At 46.3% G+C, this 22,672-nt stretch overlaps 15 non-coding genes across 15 annotated transcripts; all 15 read left to right on the top strand.

The window, feature by feature from the left end:
• The first annotated feature begins 741 nt into the window (after window positions 1–741).
• trnal-uag (transfer RNA leucine (anticodon UAG)) lies at window positions 742–823 on the top strand. The gene has a single exon. It is a non-coding gene; the product is annotated as a tRNA-Leu (tRNA).
• Window positions 824–1,948: 1,125 nt separating this feature from the next.
• trnav-uac (transfer RNA valine (anticodon UAC)) lies at window positions 1,949–2,021 on the top strand. Its single transcript has one exon. It is a non-coding gene; the product is annotated as a tRNA-Val (tRNA).
• A 1,631-nt stretch (window positions 2,022–3,652) lies between these two features.
• Window positions 3,653–3,734, top strand: trnal-uag (transfer RNA leucine (anticodon UAG)). The gene has a single exon. It is a non-coding gene; the product is annotated as a tRNA-Leu (tRNA).
• A 1,125-nt stretch (window positions 3,735–4,859) lies between these two features.
• On the top strand, window positions 4,860–4,932 carry trnav-uac (transfer RNA valine (anticodon UAC)). Its single transcript has one exon. It is a non-coding gene; the product is annotated as a tRNA-Val (tRNA).
• Window positions 4,933–6,563: 1,631 nt separating this feature from the next.
• On the top strand, window positions 6,564–6,645 carry trnal-uag (transfer RNA leucine (anticodon UAG)). Its single transcript has one exon. It is a non-coding gene; the product is annotated as a tRNA-Leu (tRNA).
• Window positions 6,646–7,770: 1,125 nt separating this feature from the next.
• trnav-uac (transfer RNA valine (anticodon UAC)) lies at window positions 7,771–7,843 on the top strand. The gene has a single exon. It is a non-coding gene; the product is annotated as a tRNA-Val (tRNA).
• A 1,631-nt stretch (window positions 7,844–9,474) lies between these two features.
• On the top strand, window positions 9,475–9,556 carry trnal-uag (transfer RNA leucine (anticodon UAG)). Its single transcript has one exon. It is a non-coding gene; the product is annotated as a tRNA-Leu (tRNA).
• Window positions 9,557–10,681: 1,125 nt separating this feature from the next.
• On the top strand, window positions 10,682–10,754 carry trnav-uac (transfer RNA valine (anticodon UAC)). The gene has a single exon. It is a non-coding gene; the product is annotated as a tRNA-Val (tRNA).
• A 1,631-nt stretch (window positions 10,755–12,385) lies between these two features.
• On the top strand, window positions 12,386–12,467 carry trnal-uag (transfer RNA leucine (anticodon UAG)). The gene has a single exon. It is a non-coding gene; the product is annotated as a tRNA-Leu (tRNA).
• A 1,125-nt stretch (window positions 12,468–13,592) lies between these two features.
• On the top strand, window positions 13,593–13,665 carry trnav-uac (transfer RNA valine (anticodon UAC)). Its single transcript has one exon. It is a non-coding gene; the product is annotated as a tRNA-Val (tRNA).
• Window positions 13,666–15,296: 1,631 nt separating this feature from the next.
• Window positions 15,297–15,378, top strand: trnal-uag (transfer RNA leucine (anticodon UAG)). The gene has a single exon. It is a non-coding gene; the product is annotated as a tRNA-Leu (tRNA).
• A 1,125-nt stretch (window positions 15,379–16,503) lies between these two features.
• trnav-uac (transfer RNA valine (anticodon UAC)) lies at window positions 16,504–16,576 on the top strand. Its single transcript has one exon. It is a non-coding gene; the product is annotated as a tRNA-Val (tRNA).
• A 2,838-nt stretch (window positions 16,577–19,414) lies between these two features.
• trnav-uac (transfer RNA valine (anticodon UAC)) lies at window positions 19,415–19,487 on the top strand. The gene has a single exon. It is a non-coding gene; the product is annotated as a tRNA-Val (tRNA).
• Window positions 19,488–21,118: 1,631 nt separating this feature from the next.
• Window positions 21,119–21,200, top strand: trnal-uag (transfer RNA leucine (anticodon UAG)). Its single transcript has one exon. It is a non-coding gene; the product is annotated as a tRNA-Leu (tRNA).
• Window positions 21,201–22,325: 1,125 nt separating this feature from the next.
• trnav-uac (transfer RNA valine (anticodon UAC)) lies at window positions 22,326–22,398 on the top strand. The gene has a single exon. It is a non-coding gene; the product is annotated as a tRNA-Val (tRNA).
• The last annotated feature ends 274 nt before the right edge of the window (window positions 22,399–22,672 follow it).

The raw sequence follows: 22,672 nt of genomic DNA, 5'->3' as shown, positions 1-22,672 counted from the left end.
CTTTTAGATTGATGTGAACAGAAACTGCCTTTCTAATAAGCACCGTGGAGTTTAGCAAAATTTATTGAGTCGCTTCTCGTCGACTCAGTTGGTATCCATGTGGCTCATATCCAGGTGTGAACATCTCTGCAGCGAATTTCACGGTTAAGGCAAAAAGGCAAGGAAAGTGGCACCTCGAACCGGCTCCGAGGTCAGAGCATCCTCACAATGTGATCTGTCGTTCTCGGATTGTAATGCTATCTCCGGTTTTAGGGTGGAGAACATTCTTTGGGACTCTTATTCTGCAAAACAGACACAGTGACTGAAACGATGCTGCGCGGGTATGATGTGGAACACGGCCTGCTCAGCTTTGTGCATTTTCCCTGTGTGTTTCATGTTCCGTGTAAACGTGAAAGCTGTCCTGTTTCGATCAAAGGGTGAAATCATTTAGCAAAGCAAGAATCGAAATTGCAGTAATGTCAAGCAGCTGATGGTAATTTGACCAAATCATAACCGATCGTATGTTCTCCCGCACTCACAGGTACATTTGGAGCTGAAAAGAGTCTGAGAAGATAGACTCAGCTTATTTATCTGGATTGATGGGCTATCATTATCTGCTGCGAAATTGATATTGTAGACGGGCACATCCCAGCAGTTGTGCGTGTCGGAGAGGGATCATCGAACCCTTTTCACGTGACTTTGCATCTGTTGTTATGCAGCATCTCAATTGGAAGTGCAAGAAAATGTGGGCCGCGGTTGGGTGGTAGTGTGGCCGAGCGGTCTAAGGCGCTGGATTTAGGCTCCAGTCTCGACAGAGGCGTGGGTTCGAATCCCACCGCTGCCAGTTCTGCTGATCGTTTTCAACGAGGCAGCTGGTTAAGATCCTGTTTCGACTCCTGCTGCATTTCTGTTTAAAACCGAAGAAAGATGTGTGTGCTTCCCGGGCAATTAACTGTGGTGTGGGAAAGTGCCGACTTTTCCGGTGTCTGTGCTGTCATGATCGTGCTCGCCTCCCGCGTGGAAAATCGCAAACAGCTCTGCTGTCCCAGACAAGTTGTGCGTTTACTGGAACCGAATGGAGGCTGTTATTTCATTGCTGCTGTGAAACAAAGTCCTGCGGTGCCTCGACTCGTCGTTATTTTGTTTTCTGCCAATGTGAAAATCGTTCCAATGAATTGCGATGTCACATGTTATTGAATTTCTCCCATTTCCTTCATTTCCGTCCTGGAGACACCGGAAGGGAAAGGTAATGTAATCGAGACTGTGATTGGTGAAATTCACTTTTTACAGCCCATTCTTATTGTGTTCTTTCTTTCTCTCTTTTCAGCATTGTCTGGGAAGTGGTGGTGCACTCAGGCTCCAGTATGTTTGAAAGAGCAGTTTGGAATTGCCCTGTTGTTAGTTGTGAGATTACTTTATGGTTCATGCCCCCGGCCTGTCTCGCATTTAGCATTCATGCTCGCTGTGTCTGAAAACGCATTTGGTTTGCCAGTTTTGTTTGTGTTCCATGTTAAATGCCTTCTGATTTGCGATTCGCTCAATATATTACGAATTAACAGGGTTTCTGAGGTAACCTCCTGCTGCAAAAATCCTCAACTTAGAATCTGGGAAAATTTCCCGCAATATGGTCTGTCGGAGCAAAAGTAAGGAAGTCGTTCGTTTCTGCAGTGTTTCACAATGCTATTTGTCCCGTGCGCAGTCGAACAGACTAAATGATACTGCCACAGACTGCGACGGCAAGCTCCGCTAAAAAGTAATCCTTTACAGCTGGTGTAAGCAACACAACATTATTGCCGTACACCGCGTGGAAACAGATACTTCGGTGTATCTCGTCCATGCTCACCACATAGCCATGATTAAACAAGTCCCATTAAACAAGGAGCTATTGGAAACAGAAAGGTGAAATGTAAAATGACTTCAACGTTCAGTGCTGGATGACACTGAAGCTCCGCAGAGGCGTCTGCGGCTTGTTTCTGTAGTGTAGTGGTCATCACGTTCGCCTTACGCGCGAAAGGTCCCCAGTTCGAAACTGGGCAGAAACGGCTTTATTCTTCAACTGGAGAATTTAACATGGACAAGAACGGAGCCTTCTTGCTTGCTTTCCCATCTGCAAACTGCCTTCGAATTTGCTTGAACAAATCTGCTCTCGGAGTGCAATGTAATGCAACTCCATTTAATTACTGTGCAAAGTATTGTAAATTTTTCTCTAACTTGGTTGTGATCATATGCCATTCTGTTTGAGAGTGTAGTTACCGCCTTCTGGTCCTTCCACGAAAAGCAGTACCGCATTGGCATTCCTTGCGCAGGCGGCCCGTTTCCAAGACAGGGAAGAAGCTGATGCGCTGGTGTCACAGCGCACCACGGATTCCTAAACTAATCGGTCTGTCAAATGTACCCCCAAAGTCGTCTATGAAAGACATCATTTGGAAGCTGTCTGTCGTTATTCAACGTGGCAAGAGTTGTCACCAGAAGTCCTGAATCATGTTTTGGAGCAGTTCGCACGTTAGTGGCTCATTCAATCAGCAACAGCAATGAAAGAAATGACACTCTCAGGGGAACCTCTGCACCTGTGCTTTCATAGCGTCGCTAGTATTAAGGTGCGCCCTGAGATGTAAGCCACGTTGGAACTGAATCGGAGGAATCGACAGCGAGGCTACAGAATGACATCGCATCCATTTGGTTTTCTTTAAATCACTGACGAGCAGGAAAATGTAAACGGGGAGGGCGAGTGGGGAAGTGAGGCAGTTGCAGCTCTGGTGAAATTCCTTCTTTGTGATTCACTCAGCAACCAGAGACGTGTGAATGTGACTCAGACGTGAGAGCTCTTCACATCGAGAACAAAAAGCACTCAAGGGCAGTTAGCACCTCTTCCGGAGTGGGGGTGGGGTGAGCTAATTACCTTTTGTCTTCTGTTACTATGTTCAGAAACTGTCTTTTAGATTGATGTGAACAGAAACTGCCTTTCTAATAAGCACCGTGGAGTTTAGCAAAATTTATTGAGTCGCTTCTCGTCGACTCAGTTGGTATCCATGTGGCTCATATCCAGGTGTGAACATCTCTGCAGCGAATTTCACGGTTAAGGCAAAAAGGCAAGGAAAGTGGCACCTCGAACCGGCTCCGAGGTCAGAGCATCCTCACAATGTGATCTGTCGTTCTCGGATTGTAATGCTATCTCCGGTTTTAGGGTGGAGAACATTCTTTGGGACTCTTATTCTGCAAAACAGACACAGTGACTGAAACGATGCTGCGCGGGTATGATGTGGAACACGGCCTGCTCAGCTTTGTGCATTTTCCCTGTGTGTTTCATGTTCCGTGTAAACGTGAAAGCTGTCCTGTTTCGATCAAAGGGTGAAATCATTTAGCAAAGCAAGAATCGAAATTGCAGTAATGTCAAGCAGCTGATGGTAATTTGACCAAATCATAACCGATCGTATGTTCTCCCGCACTCACAGGTACATTTGTAGCTGAAAAGACTCTGAGAAGATAGACTCAGCTTATTTATCTGGATTGATGGGCTATCATTATCTGCTGCGAAATTGATATTGTAGACGGGCACATCCCAGCAGTTGTGCGTGTCGGAGAGGGATCATCGAACCCTTTTCACGTGACTTTGCATCTGTTGTTATGCAGCATCTCAATTGGAAGTGCAAGAAAATGTGGGCCGCGGTTGGGTGGTAGTGTGGCCGAGCGGTCTAAGGCGCTGGATTTAGGCTCCAGTCTCGACAGAGGCGTGGGTTCGAATCCCACCGCTGCCAGTTCTGCTGATCGTTTTCAACGAGGCAGCTGGTTAAGATCCTGTTTCGACTCCTGCTGCATTTCTGTTTAAAACCGAAGAAAGATGTGTGTGCTTCCCGGGCAATTAACTGTGGTGTGGGAAAGTGCCGACTTTTCCGGTGTCTGTGCTGTCATGATCGTGCTCGCCTCCCGCGTGGAAAATCGCAAACAGCTCTGCTGTCCCAGACAAGTTGTGCGTTTACTGGAACCGAATGGAGGCTGTTATTTCATTGCTGCTGTGAAACAAAGTCCTGCGGTGCCTCGACTCGTCGTTATTTTGTTTTCTGCCAATGGGAAAATCGTTCCAATGAATTGCGATGTCACATGTTATTGAATTTCTCCCATTTCCTTCATTTCCGTCCTGGAGACACCGGAAGGGAAAGGTAATGTAATCGAGACTGTGATTGGTGAAATTCACTTTTTACAGCCCATTCTTATTGTGTTCTTTCTTTCTCTCTTTTCAGCATTGTCTGGGAAGTGGTGGTGCACTCAGGCTCCAGTATGTTTGAAAGAGCAGTTTGGAATTGCCCTGTTGTTAGTTGTGAGATTACTTTATGGTTCATGCCCCCGGCCTGTCTCGCATTTAGCATTCATGCTCGCTGTGTCTGAAAACGCATTTGGTTTGCCAGTTTTGTTTGTGTTCCATGTTAAATGCCTTCTGATTTGCGATTCGCTCAATATATTACGAATTAACAGGGTTTCTGAGGTAACCTCCTGCTGCAAAAATCCTCAACTTAGAATCTGGGAAAATTTCCCGCAATATGGTCTGTCGGAGCAAAAGTAAGGAAGTCGTTCGTTTCTGCAGTGTTTCACAATGCTATTTGTCCCGTGCGCAGTCGAACAGACTAAATGATACTGCCACAGACTGCGACGGCAAGCTCCGCTAAAAAGTAATCCTTTACAGCTGGTGTAAGCAACACAACATTATTGCCGTACACCGCGTGGAAACAGATACTTCGGTGTATCTCGTCCATGCTCACCACATAGCCATGATTAAACAAGTCCCATTAAACAAGGAGCTATTGGAAACAGAAAGGTGAAATGTAAAATGACTTCAACGTTCAGTGCTGGATGACACTGAAGCTCCGCAGAGGCGTCTGCGGCTTGTTTCTGTAGTGTAGTGGTCATCACGTTCGCCTTACGCGCGAAAGGTCCCCAGTTCGAAACTGGGCAGAAACGGCTTTATTCTTCAACTGGAGAATTTAACATGGACAAGAACGGAGCCTTCTTGCTTGCTTTCCCATCTGCAAACTGCCTTCGAATTTGCTTGAACAAATCTGCTCTCGGAGTGCAATGTAATGCAACTCCATTTAATTACTGTGCAAAGTATTGTAAATTTTTCTCTAACTTGGTTGTGATCATATGCCATTCTGTTTGAGAGTGTAGTTACCGCCTTCTGGTCCTTCCACGAAAAGCAGTACCGCATTGGCATTCCTTGCGCAGGCGGCCCGTTTCCAAGACAGGGAAGAAGCTGATGCGCTGGTGTCACAGCGCACCACGGATTCCTAAACTAATCGGTCTGTCAAATGTACCCCCAAAGTCGTCTATGAAAGACATCATTTGGAAGCTATCTGTCGTTATTCAACGTGGCAAGAGTTGTCACCAGAAGTCCTGAATCATGTTTTGGAGCAGTTCGCACGTTAGTGGCTCATTCAATCAGCAACAGCAATGAAAGAAATGACACTCTCAGGGGAACCTCTGCACCTGTGCTTTCATAGCGTCGCTAGTATTAAGGTGCGCCCTGAGATGTAAGCCACGTTGGAACTGAATCGGAGGAATCGACAGCGAGGCTACAGAATGACATCGCATCCATTTGGTTTTCTTTAAATCACTGACGAGCAGGAAAATGTAAACGGGGAGGGCGAGTGGGGAAGTGAGGCAGTTGCAGCTCTGGTGAAATTCCTTCTTTGTGATTCACTCAGCAACCAGAGACGTGTGAATGTGACTCAGACGTGAGAGCTCTTCACATCGAGAACAAAAAGCACTCAAGGGCAGTTAGCACCTCTTCCGGAGTGGGGGTGGGGTGAGCTAATTACCTTTTGTCTTCTGTTACTATGTTCAGAAACTGTCTTTTAGATTGATGTGAACAGAAACTGCCTTTCTAATAAGCACCGTGGAGTTTAGCAAAATTTATTGAGTCGCTTCTCGTCGACTCAGTTGGTATCCATGTGGCTCATATCCAGGTGTGAACATCTCTGCAGCGAATTTCACGGTTAAGGCAAAAAGGCAAGGAAAGTGGCACCTCGAACCGGCTCCGAGGTCAGAGCATCCTCACAATGTGATCTGTCGTTCTCGGATTGTAATGCTATCTCCGGTTTTAGGGTGGAGAACATTCTTTGGGACTCTTATTCTGCAAAACAGACACAGTGACTGAAACGATGCTGCGCGGGTATGATGTGGAACACGGCCTGCTCAGCTTTGTGCATTTTCCCTGTGTGTTTCATGTTCCGTGTAAACGTGAAAGCTGTCCTGTTTCGATCAAAGGGTGAAATCATTTAGCAAAGCAAGAATCGAAATTGCAGTAATGTCAAGCAGCTGATGGTAATTTGACCAAATCATAACCGATCGTATGTTCTCCCGCACTCACAGGTACATTTGTAGCTGAAAAGAGTCTGAGAAGATAGACTCAGCTTATTTATCTGGATTGATGGGCTATCATTATCTGCTGCGAAATTGATATTGTAGACGGGCACATCCCAGCAGTTGTGCGTGTCGGAGAGGGATCATCGAACCCTTTTCACGTGATTTTGCATCTGTTGTTATGCAGCATCTCAATTGGAAGTGCAAGAAAATGTGGGCCGCGGTTGGGTGGTAGTGTGGCCGAGCGGTCTAAGGCGCTGGATTTAGGCTCCAGTCTCGACAGAGGCGTGGGTTCGAATCCCACCGCTGCCAGTTCTGCTGATCGTTTTCAACGAGGCAGCTGGTTAAGATCCTGTTTCGACTCCTGCTGCATTTCTGTTTAAAACCGAAGAAAGATGTGTGTGCTTCCCGGGCAATTAACTGTGGTGTGGGAAAGTGCCGACTTTTCCGGTGTCTGTGCTGTCATGATCGTGCTCGCCTCCCGCGCGGAAAATCGCAAACAGCTCTGCTGTCCCAGACAAGTTGTGCGTTTACTGGAACCGAATGGAGGCTGTTATTTCATTGCTGCTGTGAAACAAAGTCCTGCGGTGCCTCGACTCGTCGTTATTTTGTTTTCTGCCAATGGGAAAATCGTTCCAATGAATTGCGATGTCACATGTTATTGAATTTCTCCCATTTCCTTCATTTCCGTCCTGGAGACACCGGAAGGGAAAGGTAATGTAATCGAGACTGTGATTGGTGAAATTCACTTTTTACAGCCCATTCTTATTGTGTTCTTTCTTTCTCTCTTTTCAGCATTGTCTGGGAAGTGGTGGTGCACTCAGGCTCCAGTATGTTTGAAAGAGCAGTTTGGAATTGCCCTGTTGTTAGTTGTGAGATTACTTTATGGTTCATGCCCCCGGCCTGTCTCGCATTTAGCATTCATGCTCGCTGTGTCTGAAAACGCATTTGGTTTGCCAGTTTTGTTTGTGTTCCATGTTAAATGCCTTCTGATTTGCGATTCGCTCAATATATTACGAATTAACAGGGTTTCTGAGGTAACCTCCTGCTGCAAAAATCCTCAACTTAGAATCTGGGAAAATTTCCCGCAATATGGTCTGTCGGAGCAAAAGTAAGGAAGTCGTTCGTTTCTGCAGTGTTTCACAATGCTATTTGTCCCGTGCGCAGTCGAACAGACTAAATGATACTGCCACAGACTGCGACGGCAAGCTCCGCTAAAAAGTAATCCTTTACAGCTGGTGAAAGCAACACAACATTATTGCCGTACACCGCGTGGAAACAGATACTTCGGTGTATCTCGTCCATGCTCACCACATAGCCATGATTAAACAAGTCCCATTAAACAAGGAGCTATTGGAAACAGAAAGGTGAAATGTAAAATGACTTCAACGTTCAGTGCTGGATGACACTGAAGCTCCGCAGAGGCGTCTGCGGCTTGTTTCTGTAGTGTAGTGGTCATCACGTTCGCCTTACGCGCGAAAGGTCCCCAGTTCGAAACTGGGCAGAAACGGCTTTATTCTTCAACTGGAGAATTTAACATGGACAAGAACGGAGCCTTCTTGCTTGCTTTCCCATCTGCAAACTGCCTTCGAATTTGCTTGAACAAATCTGCTCTCGGAGTGCAATGTAATGCAACTCCATTTAATTACTGTGCAAAGTATTGTAAATTTTTCTCTAACTTGGTTGTGATCATATGCCATTCTGTTTGAGAGTGTAGTTACCGCCTTCTGGTCCTTCCACGAAAAGCAGTACCGCATTGGCATTCCTTGCGCAGGCGGCCCGTTTCCAAGACAGGGAAGAAGCTGATGTGCTGGTGTCACAGCGCACCACGGATTCCTAAACTAATCGGTCTGTCAAATGTACCCCCAAAGTCGTCTATGAAAGACATCATTTGGAAGCTGTCTGTCGTTATTCAACGTGGCAAGAGTTGTCACCAGAAGTCCTGAATCATGTTTTGGAGCAGTTCGCACGTTAGTGGCTCATTCAATCAGCAACAGCAATGAAAGAAATGACACTCTCAGGGGAACCTCTGCACCTGTGCTTTCATAGCGTCGCTAGTATTAAGGTGCGCCCTGAGATGTAAGCCACGTTGGAACTGAATCGGAGGAATCGACAGCGAGGCTACAGAATGACATCGCATCCATTTGGTTTTCTTTAAATCACTGACGAGCAGGAAAATGTAAACGGGGAGGGCGAGTGGGGAAGTGAGGCAGTTGCAGCTCTGGTGAAATTCCTTCTTTGTGATTCACTCAGCAACCAGAGACGTGTGAATGTGACTCAGACGTGAGAGCTCTTCACATCGAGAACAAAAAGCACTCAAGGGCAGTTAGCACCTCTTCCGGAGTGGGGGTGGGGTGAGCTAATTACCTTTTGTCTTCTGTTACTATGTTCAGAAACTGTCTTTTAGATTGATGTGAACAGAAACTGCCTTTCTAATAAGCACCGTGGAGTTTAGCAAAATTTATTGAGTCGCTTCTCGTCGACTCAGTTGGTATCCATGTGGCTCATATCCAGGTGTGAACATCTCTGCAGCGAATTTCACGGTTAAGGCAAAAAGGCAAGGAAAGTGGCACCTCGAACCGGCTCCGAGGTCAGAGCATCCTCACAATGTGATCTGTCGTTCTCGGATTGTAATGCTATCTCCGGTTTTAGGGTGGAGAACATTCTTTGGGACTCTTATTCTGCAAAACAGACACAGTGACTGAAACGATGCTGCGCGGGTATGATGTGGAACACGGCCTGCTCAGCTTTGTGCATTTTCCCTGTGTGTTTCATGTTCCGTGTAAACGTGAAAGCTGTCCTGTTTCGATCAAAGGGTGAAATCATTTAGCAAAGCAAGAATCGAAATTGCAGTAATGTCAAGCAGCTGATGGTAATTTGACCAAATCATAACCGATCGTATGTTCTCCCGCACTCACAGGTACATTTGTAGCTGAAAAGAGTCTGAGAAGATAGACTCAGCTTATTTATCTGGATTGATGGGCTATCATTATCTGCTGCGAAATTGATATTGTAGACGGGCACATCCCAGCAGTTGTGCGTGTCGGAGAGGGATCATCGAACCCTTTTCACGTGACTTTGCATCTGTTGTTATGCAGCATCTCAATTGGAAGTGCAAGAAAATGTGGGCCGCGGTTGGGTGGTAGTGTGGCCGAGCGGTCTAAGGCGCTGGATTTAGGCTCCAGTCTCGACAGAGGCGTGGGTTCGAATCCCACCGCTGCCAGTTCTGCTGATCGTTTTCAACGAGGCAGCTGGTTAAGATCCTGTTTCGACTCCTGCTGCATTTCTGTTTAAAACCGAAGAAAGATGTGTGTGCTTCCCGGGCAATTAACTGTGGTGTGGGAAAGTGCCGACTTTTCCGGTGTCTGTGCTGTCATGATCGTGCTCGCCTCCCGCGCGGAAAATCGCAAACAGCTCTGCTGTCCCAGACAAGTTGTGCGTTTACTGGAACCGAATGGAGGCTGTTATTTCATTGCTGTTGTGAAACAAAGTCCTGCGGTGCCTCGACTCGTCGTTATTTTGTTTTCTGCCAATGGGAAAATCGTTCCAATGAATTGCGATGTCACATGTTATTGAATTTCTCCCATTTCCTTCATTTCCGTCCTGGAGACACCGGAAGGGAAAGGTAATGTAATCGAGACTGTGATTGGTGAAATTCACTTTTTACAGCCCATTCTTATTGTGTTCTTTCTTTCTCTCTTTTCAGCATTGTCTGGGAAGTGGTGGTGCACTCAGGCTCCAGTATGTTTGAAAGAGCAGTTTGGAATTGCCCTGTTGTTAGTTGTGAGATTACTTTATGGTTCATGCCCCCGGCCTGTCTCGCATTTAGCATTCATGCTCGCTGTGTCTGAAAACGCATTTGGTTTGCCAGTTTTGTTTGTGTTCCATGTTAAATGCCTTCTGATTTGCGATTCGCTCAATATATTACGAATTAACAGGGTTTCTGAGGTAACCTCCTGCTGCAAAAATCCTCAACTTAGAATCTGGGAAAATTTCCCGCAATATGGTCTGTCGGAGCAAAAGTAAGGAAGTCGTTCGTTTCTGCAGTGTTTCACAATGTTATTTGTCCCGTGCGCAGTCGAACAGACTAAATGATACTGCCACAGACTGCGACGGCAAGCTCCGCTAAAAAGTAATCCTTTCCAGCTGGTGTAAGCAACACAACATTATTGCCGTACACCGCGTGGAAACAGATACTTCGGTGTATCTCGTCCATGCTCACCACATAGCCATGATTAAACAAGTCCCATTAAACAAGGAGCTATTGGAAACAGAAAGGTGAAATGTAAAATGACTTCAACGTTCAGTGCTGGATGACACTGAAGCTCCGCAGAGGCGTCTGCGGCTTGTTTCTGTAGTGTAGTGGTCATCACGTTCGCCTTACGCGCGAAAGGTCCCCAGTTCGAAACTGGGCAGAAACGGCTTTATTCTTCAACTGGAGAATTTAACATGGACAAGAACGGAGCCTTCTTGCTTGCTTTCCCATCTGCAAACTGCCTTCGAATTTGCTTGAACAAATCTGCTCTCGGAGTGCAATGTAATGCAACTCCATTTAATTACTGTGCAAAGTATTGTAAATTTTTCTCTAACTTGGTTGTGATCATATGCCATTCTGTTTGAGAGTGTAGTTACCGCCTTCTGGTCCTTCCACGAAAAGCAGTACCGCATTGGCATTCCTTGCGCAGGCGGCCCGTTTCCAAGACAGGGAAGAAGCTGATGTGCTGGTGTCACAGCGCACCACGGATTCCTAAACTAATCGGTCTGTCAAATGTACCCCCAAAGTCGTCTATGAAAGACATCATTTGGAAGCTGTCTGTCGTTATTCAACGTGGCAAGAGTTGTCACCAGAAGTCCTGAATCATGTTTTGGAGCAGTTCGCACGTTAGTGGCTCATTCAATCAGCAACAGCAATGAAAGAAATGACACTCTCAGGGGAACCTCTGCACCTGTGCTTTCATAGCGTCGCTAGTATTAAGGTGCGCCCTGAGATGTAAGCCACGTTGGAACTGAATCGGAGGAATCGACAGCGAGGCTACAGAATGACATCGCATCCATTTGGTTTTCTTTAAATCACTGACGAGCAGGAAAATGTAAACGGGGAGGGCGAGTGGGGAAGTGAGGCAGTTGCAGCTCTGGTGAAATTCCTTCTTTGTGATTCACTCAGCAACCAGAGACGTGTGAATGTGACTCAGACGTGAGAGCTCTTCACATCGAGAACAAAAAGCACTCAAGGGCAGTTAGCACCTCTTCCGGAGTGGGGGTGGGGTGAGCTAATTACCTTTTGTCTTCTGTTACTATGTTCAGAAACTGTCTTTTAGATTGATGTGAACAGAAACTGCCTTTCTAATAAGCACCGTGGAGTTTAGCAAAATTTATTGAGTCGCTTCTCGTCGACTCAGTTGGTATCCATGTGGCTCATATCCAGGTGTGAACATCTCTGCAGCGAATTTCACGGTTAAGGCAAAAAGGCAAGGAAAGTAGCACCTCGAACCGGCTCCGAGGTCAGAGCATCCTCACAATGTGATCTGTCGTTCTCGGATTGTAATGCTATCTCCGGTTTTAGGGTGGAGAACATTCTTTGGGACTCTTATTCTGCAAAACAGACACAGTGACTGAAACGATGCTGCGCGGGTATGATGTGGAACACGGCCTGCTCAGCTTTGTGCATTTTCCCTGTGTGTTTCATGTTCCGTGTAAACGTGAAAGCTGTCCTGTTTCGATCAAAGGGTGAAATCATTTAGCAAAGCAAGAATCGAAATTGCAGTAATGTCAAGCAGCTGATGGTAATTTGACCAAATCATAACCGATCGTATGTTCTCCCGCACTCACAGGTACATTTGTAGCTGAAAAGAGTCTGAGAAGATAGACTCAGCTTATTTATCTGGATTGATGGGCTATCATTATCTGCTGCGAAATTGATATTGTAGACGGGCACATCCCAGCAGTTGTGCGTGTCGGAGAGGGATCATCGAACCCTTTTCACGTGACTTTGCATCTGTTGTTATGCAGCATCTCAATTGGAAGTGCAAGAAAATGTGGGCCGCGGTTGGGTGGTAGTGTGGCCGAGCGGTCTAAGGCGCTGGATTTAGGCTCCAGTCTCGACAGAGGCGTGGGTTCGAATCTCACCGCTGCCAGTTCTGCTGATCGTTTCCAACGACGCAGCTGGTTAAGATCCTGTTTCGACTCCTGCTGCATTTCTGTTTAAAACCGAAGAAAGATGTGTGTGCTTCCCGGGCAATTAACTGTGGTGTGGGAAAGTGCCGACTTTTCCGGTGTCTGTGCTGTCATGATCGTGCTCGCCTCCCGCGCGGAAAATCGCAAACAGCTCTGCTGTCCCAGACAAGTTGTGCGTTTACTGGAACCGAATGGAGGCTGTTATTTCATTGCTGCTGTGAAACAAAGTCCTGCGGTGGCTCGACTCGTCGTTATTTTGTTTTCTGCCAATGGGAAAATCGTTCCAATGAATTGCGATGTCACATGTTATTGAATTTCTCCCATTTCCTTCATTTCCGTCCTGGAGACACCGGAAGGGAAAGGTAATGTAATCGAGACTGTGATTGGTGAAATTCACTTTTTACAGCCCATTCTTATTGTGTTCTTTCTTTCTCTCTTTTCAGCATTGTCTGGGAAGTGGTGGTGCACTCAGGCTCCAGTATGTTTGAAAGAGCAGTTTGGAATTGCCCTGTTGTTAGTTGTGAGATTACTTTATGGTTCATGCCCCCGGCCTGTCTCGCATTTAGCATTCATGCTCGCTGTGTCTGAAAACGCATTTGGTTTGCCAGTTTTGTTTGTGTTCCATGTTAAATGCCTTCTGATTTGCGATTCGCTCAATATATTACGAATTAACAGGGTTTCTGAGGTAACCTCCTGCTGCAAAAATCCTCAACTTAGAATCTGGGAAAATTTCCCGCAATATGGTCTGTCGGAGCAAAAGTAAGGAAGTCGTTCGTTTCTGCAGTGTTTCACAATGCTATTTGTCCCGTGCGCAGTCGAACAGACTAAATGATACTGCCACAGACTGCGACGGCAAGCTCCGCTAAAAAGTAATCCTTTACAGCTGGTGTAAGCAACACAACATTATTGCCGTACACCGCGTGGAAACAGATACTTCGGTGTATCTCGTCCATGCTCACCACATAGCCATGATTAAACAAGTCCCATTAAACAAGGAGCTATTGGAAACAGAAAGGTGAAATGTAAAATGACTTCAACGTTCAGTGCTGGATGACACTGAAGCTCCGCAGAGGCGTCTGCGGCTTGTTTCTGTAGTGTAGTGGTCATCACGTTCGCCTTACGCGCGAAAGGTCCCCAGTTCGAAACTGGGCAGAAACGGCTTTATTCTTCAACTGGAGAATTTAACATGGACAAGAACGGAGCCTTCTTGCTTGCTTTCCCATCTGCAAACTGCCTTCGAATTTGCTTGAACAAATCTGCTCTCGGAGTGCAATGTAATGCAACTCCATTTAATTACTGTGCAAAGTATTGTAAATTTTTCTCTAACTTGGTTGTGATCATATGCCATTCTGTTTGAGAGTGTAGTTACCGCCTTCTGGTCCTTCCACGAAAAGCAGTACCGCATTGGCATTCCTTGCGCAGGCGGCCCGTTTCCAAGACAGGGAAGAAGCTGATGTGCTGGTGTCACAGCGCACCACGGATTCCTAAACTAATCGGTCTGTCAAATGTACCCCCAAAGTCGTCTATGAAAGACATCATTTGGAAGCTGTCTGTCGTTATTCAACGTGGCAAGAGTTGTCACCAGAAGTCCTGAATCATGTTTTGGAGCAGTTCGCACGTTAGTGGCTCATTCAATCAGCAACAGCAATGAAAGAAATGACACTCTCAGGGGAACCTCTGCACCTGTGCTTTCATAGCGTCGCTAGTATTAAGGTGCGCCCTGAGATGTAAGCCACGTTGGAACTGAATCGGAGGAATCGACAGCGAGGCTACAGAATGACATCGCATCCATTTGGTTTTCTTTAAATCACTGACGAGCAGGAAAATGTAAACGGGGAGGGCGAGTGGGGAAGTGAGGCAGTTGCAGCTCTGGTGAAATTCCTTCTTTGTGATTCACTCAGCAACCAGAGACGTGTGAATGTGACTCAGACGTGAGAGCTCTTCACATCGAGAACAAAAAGCACTCAAGGGCAGTTAGCACCTCTTCCGGAGTGGGGGTGGGGTGAGCTAATTACCTTTTGTCTTCTGTTACTATGTTCAGAAACTGTCTTTTAGATTGATGTGAACAGAAACTGCCTTTCTAATAAGCACCGTGGAGTTTAGCAAAATTTATTGAGTCGCTTCTCGTCGACTCAGTTGGTATCCATGTGGCTCATATCCAGGTGTGAACATCTCTGCAGCGAATTTCACGGTTAAGGCAAAAAGGCAAGGAAAGTGGCACCTCGAACCGGCTCCGAGGTCAGAGCATCCTCACAATGTGATCTGTCGTTCTCGGATTGTAATGCTATCTCCGGTTTTAGGGTGGAGAACATTCTTTGGGACTCTTATTCTGCAAAACAGACACAGTGACTGAAACGATGCTGCGCGGGTATGATGTGGAACACGGCCTGCTCAGCTTTGTGCATTTTCCCTGTGTGTTTCATGTTCCGTGTAAACGTGAAAGCTGTCCTGTTTCGATCAAAGGGTGAAATCATTTAGCAAAGCAAGAATCGAAATTGCAGTAATGTCAAGCAGCTGATGGTAATTTGACCAAATCATAACCGATCGTATGTTCTCCCGCACTCACAGGTACATTTGGAGCTGAAAAGAGTCTGAGAAGATAGACTCAGCTTATTTATCTGGATTGATGGGCTATCATTATCTGCTGCGAAATTGATATTGTAGACGGGCACATCCCAGCAGTTGTGCGTGTCGGAGAGGGATCATCGAACCCTTTTCACGTGACTTTGCATCTGTTGTTATGCAGCATCTCAATTGGAAGTGCAAGAAAATGTGGGCCGCGGTTGGGTGGTAGTGTGGCCGAGCGGTCTAAGGCGCTGGATTTAGGCTCCAGTCTCGACAGAGGCGTGGGTTCGAATCTCACCGCTGCCAGTTCTGCTGATCGTTTCCAACGACGCAGCTGGTTAAGATCCTGTTTCGACTCCTGCTGCATTTCTGTTTAAAACCGAAGAAAGATGTGTGTGCTTCCCGGGCAATTAACTGTGGTGTGGGAAAGTGCCGACTTTTCCGGTGTCTGTGCTGTCATGATCGTGCTCGCCTCCCGCGCGGAAAATCGCAAACAGCTCTGCTGTCCCAGACAAGTTGTGCGTTTACTGGAACCGAATGGAGGCTGTTATTTCATTGCTGCTGTGAAACAAAGTCCTGCGGTGCCTCGACTCGTCGTTATTTTGTTTTCTGCCAATGGGAAAATCGTTCCAATGAATTGCGATGTCACATGTTATTGAATTTCTCCCATTTCCTTCATTTCCGTCCTGGAGACACCGGAAGGGAAAGGTAATGTAATCGAGACTGTGATTGGTGAAATTCACTTTTTACAGCCCATTCTTATTGTGTTCTTTCTTTCTCTCTTTTCAGCATTGTCTGGGAAGTGGTGGTGCACTCAGGCTCCAGTATGTTTGAAAGAGCAGTTTGGAATTGCCCTGTTGTTAGTTGTGAGATTACTTTATGGTTCATGCCCCCGGCCTGTCTCGCATTTAGCATTCATGCTCGCTGTGTCTGAAAACGCATTTGGTTTGCCAGTTTTGTTTGTGTTCCATGTTAAATGCCTTCTGATTTGCGATTCGCTCAATACATTACGAATTAACAGGGTTTCTGAGGTAACCTCCTGCTGCAAAAATCCTCAACTTAGAATCTGGGAAAATTTCCCGCAATATGGTCTGTCGGAGCAAAAGTAAGGAAGTCGTTCGTTTCTGCAGTGTTTCACAATGCTATTTGTCCCGTGCGCAGTCGAACAGACTAAATGATACTGCCACAGACTGCGACGGCAAGCTCCGCTAAAAAGTAATCCTTTACAGCCGGTGTAAGCAACACAACGTTATTGCGGTACACCGCATGGAAACAGATACTTCGGTGTATCTCGTCCATGCTCACCACATAGCCATGATTAAACAAGTCCCATTAAACAAGGAGCTATTGGAAACAGAAAGGTGAAATGTAAAATGACTTCAACGTTCAGTGCTGGATGACACTGAAGCTCCGCAGAGGCGTCTGCGGCTTGTTTCTGTAGTGTAGTGGTCATCACGTTCGCCTTACGCGCGAAAGGTCCCCAGTTCGAAACTGGGCAGAAACGGCTTTATTCTTCAACTGGAGAATTTAACATGGACAAGAACGGAGCCTTCTTGCTTGCTTTCCCATCTGCAAACTGCCTTCGAATTTGCTTGAACAAATCTGCTCTCGGAGTGCAATGTAATGCAACTCCATTTAATTACTGTGCAAAGTATTGTAAATTTTTCTCTAACTTGGTTGTGATCATATGCCATTCTGTTTGAGAGTGTAGTTACCGCCTTCTGGTCCTTCCACGAAAAGCAGTACCGCATTGGCATTCCTTGCGCAGGCGGCCCGTTTCCAAGACAGGGAAGAAGCTGATGTGCTGGTGTCACAGCGCACCACGGATTCCTAAACTAATCGGTCTGTCAAATGTACCCCCAAAGTCGTCTATGAAAGACATCATTTGGAAGCTGTCTGTCGTTATTCAACGTGGCAAGAGTTGTCACCAGAAGTCCTGAATCATGTTTTGGAGCAGTTCGCACGTTAGTGGCTCATTCAATCAGCAACAGCAATGAAAGAAATGACACTCTCAGGGGAACCTCTGCACCTGTGCTTTCATAGCGTCGCTAGTATTAAGGTGCGCCCTGAGATGTAAGCCACGTTGGAACTGAATCGGAGGAATCGACAGCGAGGCTACAGAATGACATCGCATCCATTTGGTTTTCTTTAAATCACTGACGAGCAGGAAAATGTAAACGGGGAGGGCGAGTGGGGAAGTGAGGCAGTTGCAGCTCTGGTGAAATTCCTTCTTTGTGATTCACTCAGCAACCAGAGACGTGTGAATGTGACTCAGACGTGAGAGCTCTTCACATCGAGAACAAAAAGCACTCAAGGGCAGTTAGCACCTCTTCCGGAGTGGGGGTGGGGTGAGCTAATTACCTTTTGTCTTCTGTTACTATGTTCAGAAACTGTCTTTTAGATTGATGTGAACAGAAACTGCCTTTCTAATAAGCACCGTGGAGTTTAGCAAAATTTATTGAGTCGCTTCTCGTCGACTCAGTTGGTATCCATGTGGCTCATATCCAGGTGTGAACATCTCTGCAGCGAATTTCACGGTTAAGGCAAAAAGGCAAGGAAAGTGGCACCTCGAACCGGCTCCGAGGTCAGAGCATCCTCACAATGTGATCTGTCGTTCTCGGATTGTAATGCTATCTCCGGTTTTAGGGTGGAGAACATTCTTTGGGACTCTTATTCTGCAAAACAGACACAGTGACTGAAACGATGCTGCGCGGGTATGATGTGGAACACGGCCTGCTCAGCTTTGTGCATTTTACCTGTGTGTTTCATGTTCCGTGTAAACGTGAAAGCTGTCCTGTTTCGATCAAAGGGTGAAATCATTTAGCAAAGCAAGAATCGAAATTGCAGTAATGTCAAGCAGCTGATGGTAATTTGACCAAATCATAACCGATCGTATGTTCTCCCGCACTCACAGGTACATTTGTAGCTGAAAAGAGTCTGAGAAGATAGACTCAGCTTATTTATCTGGATTGATGGGCTATCATTATCTGCTGCGAAATTGATATTGTAGACGGACACATCCCAGCAGTTGTGCGTGTCGGAGAGGGATCATCGAACCCTTTTCACGTGACTTTGCATCTGTTGTTATGCAGCATCTCAATTGGAAGTGCAAGAAAATGTGGGCCGCGGTTGGGTGGTAGTGTGGCCGAGCGGTCTGAGGCGCTGGATTTAGGCTCTAGTCACGACAGAGGCGTGGGTTCGAATCCCACCGCTGCCAGTTCTGCTGATCGTTTCCAACGACGCAGCTGGTTAAGATCCTGTTTCGACTCCTGCTGCATTTCTGTTTAAAACCGAAGAAAGATGTGTGTGCTTCCCGGGCAATTAACTGTGGTGTGGGAAAGTGCCGACTTTTCCGGTGTCTGTGCTGTCATGATCGTGCTCGCCTCCCGCGCGGAAAATCGCAAACAGCTCTGCTGTCCCAGACAAGTTGTGCGTTTACTGGAACCGAATGGAGGCTGTTATTTCATTGCTGCTGTGAAACAAAGTCCTGCGGTGCCTCGACTCGTCGTTATTTTGTTTTCTGCCAATGGGAAAATCGTTCCAATGAATTGCGATGTCACATGTTATTGAATTTCTCCCATTTCCTTCATTTCCGTCCTGGAGACACCGGAAGGGAAAGGTAATGTAATCGAGACTGTGATTGGTGAAATTCACTTTTTACAGCCCATTCTTATTGTGTTCTTTCTTTCTCTCTTTTCAGCATTGTCTGGGAAGTGGTGGTGCACTCAGGCTCCAGTATGTTTGAAAGAGCAGTTTGGAATTGCCCTGTTGTTAGTTGTGAGATTACTTTATGGTTCATGCCCCCGGCCTGTCTCGCATTTAGCATTCATGCTCGCTGTGTCTGAAAACGCATTTGGTTTGCCAGTTTTGTTTGTGTTCCATGTTAAATGCCTTCTGATTTGCGATTCGCTCAATACATTACGAATTAACAGGGTTTCTGAGGTAACCTCCTGCTGCAAAAATCCTCAACTTAGAATCTGGGAAAATTTCCCGCAATATGGTCTGTCGGAGCAAAAGTAAGGAAGTCGTTCGTTTCTGCAGTGTTTCACAATGCTATTTGTCCCGTGCGCAGTCGAACAGACTAAATGATACTGCCACAGACTGCGACGGCAAGCTCCGCTAAAAAGTAATCCTTTACAGCTGGTGTAAGCAACACAACATTATTGCCGTACACCGCGTGGAAACAGATACTTCGGTGTATCTCGTCCATGCTCACCACATAGCCATGATTAAACAAGTCCCATTAAACAAGGAGCTATTGGAAACAGAAAGGTGAAATGTAAAATGACTTCAACGTTCAGTGCTGGATGACACTGAAGCTCCGCAGAGGCGTCTGCGGCTTGTTTCTGTAGTGTAGTGGTCATCACGTTCGCCTTACGCGCGAAAGGTCCCCAGTTCGAAACTGGGCAGAAACGGCTTTATTCTTCAACTGGAGAATTTAACATGGACAAGAACGGAGCCTTCTTGCTTGCTTTCCCATCTGCAAACTGCCTTCGAATTTGCTTGAACAAATCTGCTCTCGGAGTGCAATGTAATGCAACTCCATTTAATTACTGTGCAAAGTATTGTAAATTTTTCTCTAACTTGGTTGTGATCATATGCCATTCTGTTTGAGAGTGTAGTTACCGCCTTCTGGTCCTTCCACGAAAAGCAGTACCGCATTGGCATTCCTTGCGCAGGCGGCCCGTTTCCAAGACAGGGAAGAAGCTGATGTGCTGGTGTCACAGCGCACCACGGATTCCTAAACTAATCGGTCTGTCAAATGTACCCCCAAAGTCGTCTATGAAAGACATCATTTGGAAGCTGTCTGTCGTTATTCAACGTGGCAAGAGTTGTCACCAGAAGTCCTGAATCATGTTTTGGAGCAGTTCGCACGTTAGTGGCTCATTCAATCAGCAACAGCAATGAAAGAAATGACACTCTCAGGGGAACCTCTGCACCTGTGCTTTCATAGCGTCGCTAGTATTAAGGTGCGCCCTGAGATGTAAGCCACGTTGGAACTGAATCGGAGGAATCGACAGCGAGGCTACAGAATGACATCGCATCCATTTGGTTTTCTTTAAATCACTGACGAGCAGGAAAATGTAAACGGGGAGGGCGAGTGGGGAAGTGAGGCAGTTGCAGCTCTGGTGAAATTCCTTCTTTGTGATTCACTCAGCAACCAGAGACGTGTGAATGTGACTCAGACGTGAGAGCTCTTCACATCGAGAACAAAAAGCACTCAAGGGCAGTTAGCACCTCTTCCGGAGTGGGGGTGGGGTGAGCTAATTACCTTTTGTCTTCTGTTACTATGTTCAGAAACTGTCTTTTAGATTGATGTGAACAGAAACTGCCTTTCTAATAAGCACCGTGGAGTTTAGCAAAATTTATTGAGTCGCTTCTCGTCGACTCAGTTGGTATCCATGTGGCTCATATCCAGGTGTGAACATCTCTGCAGCGAATTTCACGGTTAAGGCAAAAAGGCAAGGAAAGTGGCACCTCGAACCGGCTCCGAGGTCAGAGCATCCTCACAATGTGATCTGTCGTTCTCGGATTGTAATGCTATCTCCGGTTTTAGGGTGGAGAACATTCTTTGGGACTCTTATTCTGCAAAACAGACACAGTGACTGAAACGATGCTGCGCGGGTATGATGTGGAACACGGCCTGCTCAGCTTTGTGCATTTTCCCTGTGTGTTTCATGTTCCGTGTAAACGTGAAAGCTGTCCTGTTTCGATCAAAGGGTGAAATCATTTAGCAAAGCAAGAATCGAAATTGCAGTAATGTCAAGCAGCTGATGGTAATTTGACCAAATCATAACCGATCGTATGTTCTCCCGCACTCACAGGTACATTTGGAGCTGAAAAGAGTCTGAGAAGATAGACTCAGCTTATTTATCTGGATTGATGGGCTATCATTATCTGCTGCGAAATTGATATTGTAGACGGGCACATCCCAGCAGTTGTGCGTGTCGGAGAGGGATCATCGAACCCTTTTCACGTGACTTTGCATCTGTTGTTATGCAGCATCTCAATTGGAAGTGCAAGAAAATGTGGGCCGCGGTTGGGTGGTAGTGTGGCCGAGCGGTCTAAGGCGCTGGATTTAGGCTCCAGTCTCGACAGAGGCGTGGGTTCGAATCTCACCGCTGCCAGTTCTGCTGATCGTTTCCAACGACGCAGCTGGTTAAGATCCTGTTTCGACTCCTGCTGCATTTCTGTTTAAAACCGAAGAAAGATGTGTGTGCTTCCCGGGCAATTAACTGTGGTGTGGGAAAGTGCCGACTTTTCCGGTGTCTGTGCTGTCATGATCGTGCTCGCCTCCCGCGCGGAAAATCGCAAACAGCTCTGCTGTCCCAGACAAGTTGTGCGTTTACTGGAACCGAATGGAGGCTGTTATTTCATTGCTGCTGTGAAACAAAGTCCTGCGGTGCCTCGACTCGTCGTTATTTTGTTTTCTGCCAATGGGAAAATCGTTCCAATGAATTGCGATGTCACATGTTATTGAATTTCTCCCATTTCCTTCATTTCCGTCCTGGAGACACCGGAAGGGAAAGGTAATGTAATCGAGACTGTGATTGGTGAAATTCACTTTTTACAGCCCATTCTTATTGTGTTCTTTCTTTCTCTCTTTTCAGCATTGTCTGGGAAGTGGTGGTGCACTCAGGCTCCAGTATGTTTGAAAGAGCAGTTTGGAATTGCCCTGTTGTTAGTTGTGAGATTACTTTATGGTTCATGCCCCCGGCCTGTCTCGCATTTAGCATTCATGCTCGCTGTGTCTGAAAACGCATTTGGTTTGCCAGTTTTGTTTGTGTTCCATGTTAAATGCCTTCTGATTTGCGATTCGCTCAATACATTACGAATTAACAGGGTTTCTGAGGTAACCTCCTGCTGCAAAAATCCTCAACTTAGAATCTGGGAAAATTTCCCGCAATATGGTCTGTCGGAGCAAAAGTAAGGAAGTCGTTCGTTTCTGCAGTGTTTCACAATGCTATTTGTCCCGTGCGCAGTCGAACAGACTAAATGATACTGCCACAGACTGCGACGGCAAGCTCCGCTAAAAAGTAATCCTTTACAGCCGGTGTAAGCAACACAACGTTATTGCGGTACACCGCATGGAAACAGATACTTCGGTGTATCTCGTCCATGCTCACCACATAGCCATGATTAAACAAGTCCCATTAAACAAGGAGCTATTGGAAACAGAAAGGTGAAATGTAAAATGACTTCAACGTTCAGTGCTGGATGACACTGAAGCTCCGCAGAGGCGTCTGCGGCTTGTTTCTGTAGTGTAGTGGTCATCACGTTCGCCTTACGCGCGAAAGGTCCCCAGTTCGAAACTGGGCAGAAACGGCTTTATTCTTCAACTGGAGAATTTAACATGGACAAGAACGGAGCCTTCTTGCTTGCTTTCCCATCTGCAAACTGCCTTCGAATTTGCTTGAACAAATCTGCTCTCGGAGTGCAATGTAATGCAACTCCATTTAATTACTGTGCAAAGTATTGTAAATTTTTCTCTAACTTGGTTGTGATCATATGCCATTCTGTTTGAGAGTGTAGTTACCGCCTTCTGGTCCTTCCACGAAAAGCAGTACCGCATTGGCATTCCTTGCGCAGGCGGCCCGTT

The sequence above is a fragment of the Chiloscyllium plagiosum genome, unplaced genomic scaffold (genome assembly GCF_037043375.1).
Source record: "Chiloscyllium plagiosum isolate Xiang-an unplaced genomic scaffold, Cpla_swu_hap1 HiC_scaffold_18, whole genome shotgun sequence".
Taxonomy (NCBI): domain Eukaryota; kingdom Metazoa; phylum Chordata; class Chondrichthyes; order Orectolobiformes; family Hemiscylliidae; genus Chiloscyllium; species Chiloscyllium plagiosum.
Note: the sequence above shows the minus strand (reverse complement) of the source record. Positions and strands in the feature narration are given on the sequence as shown.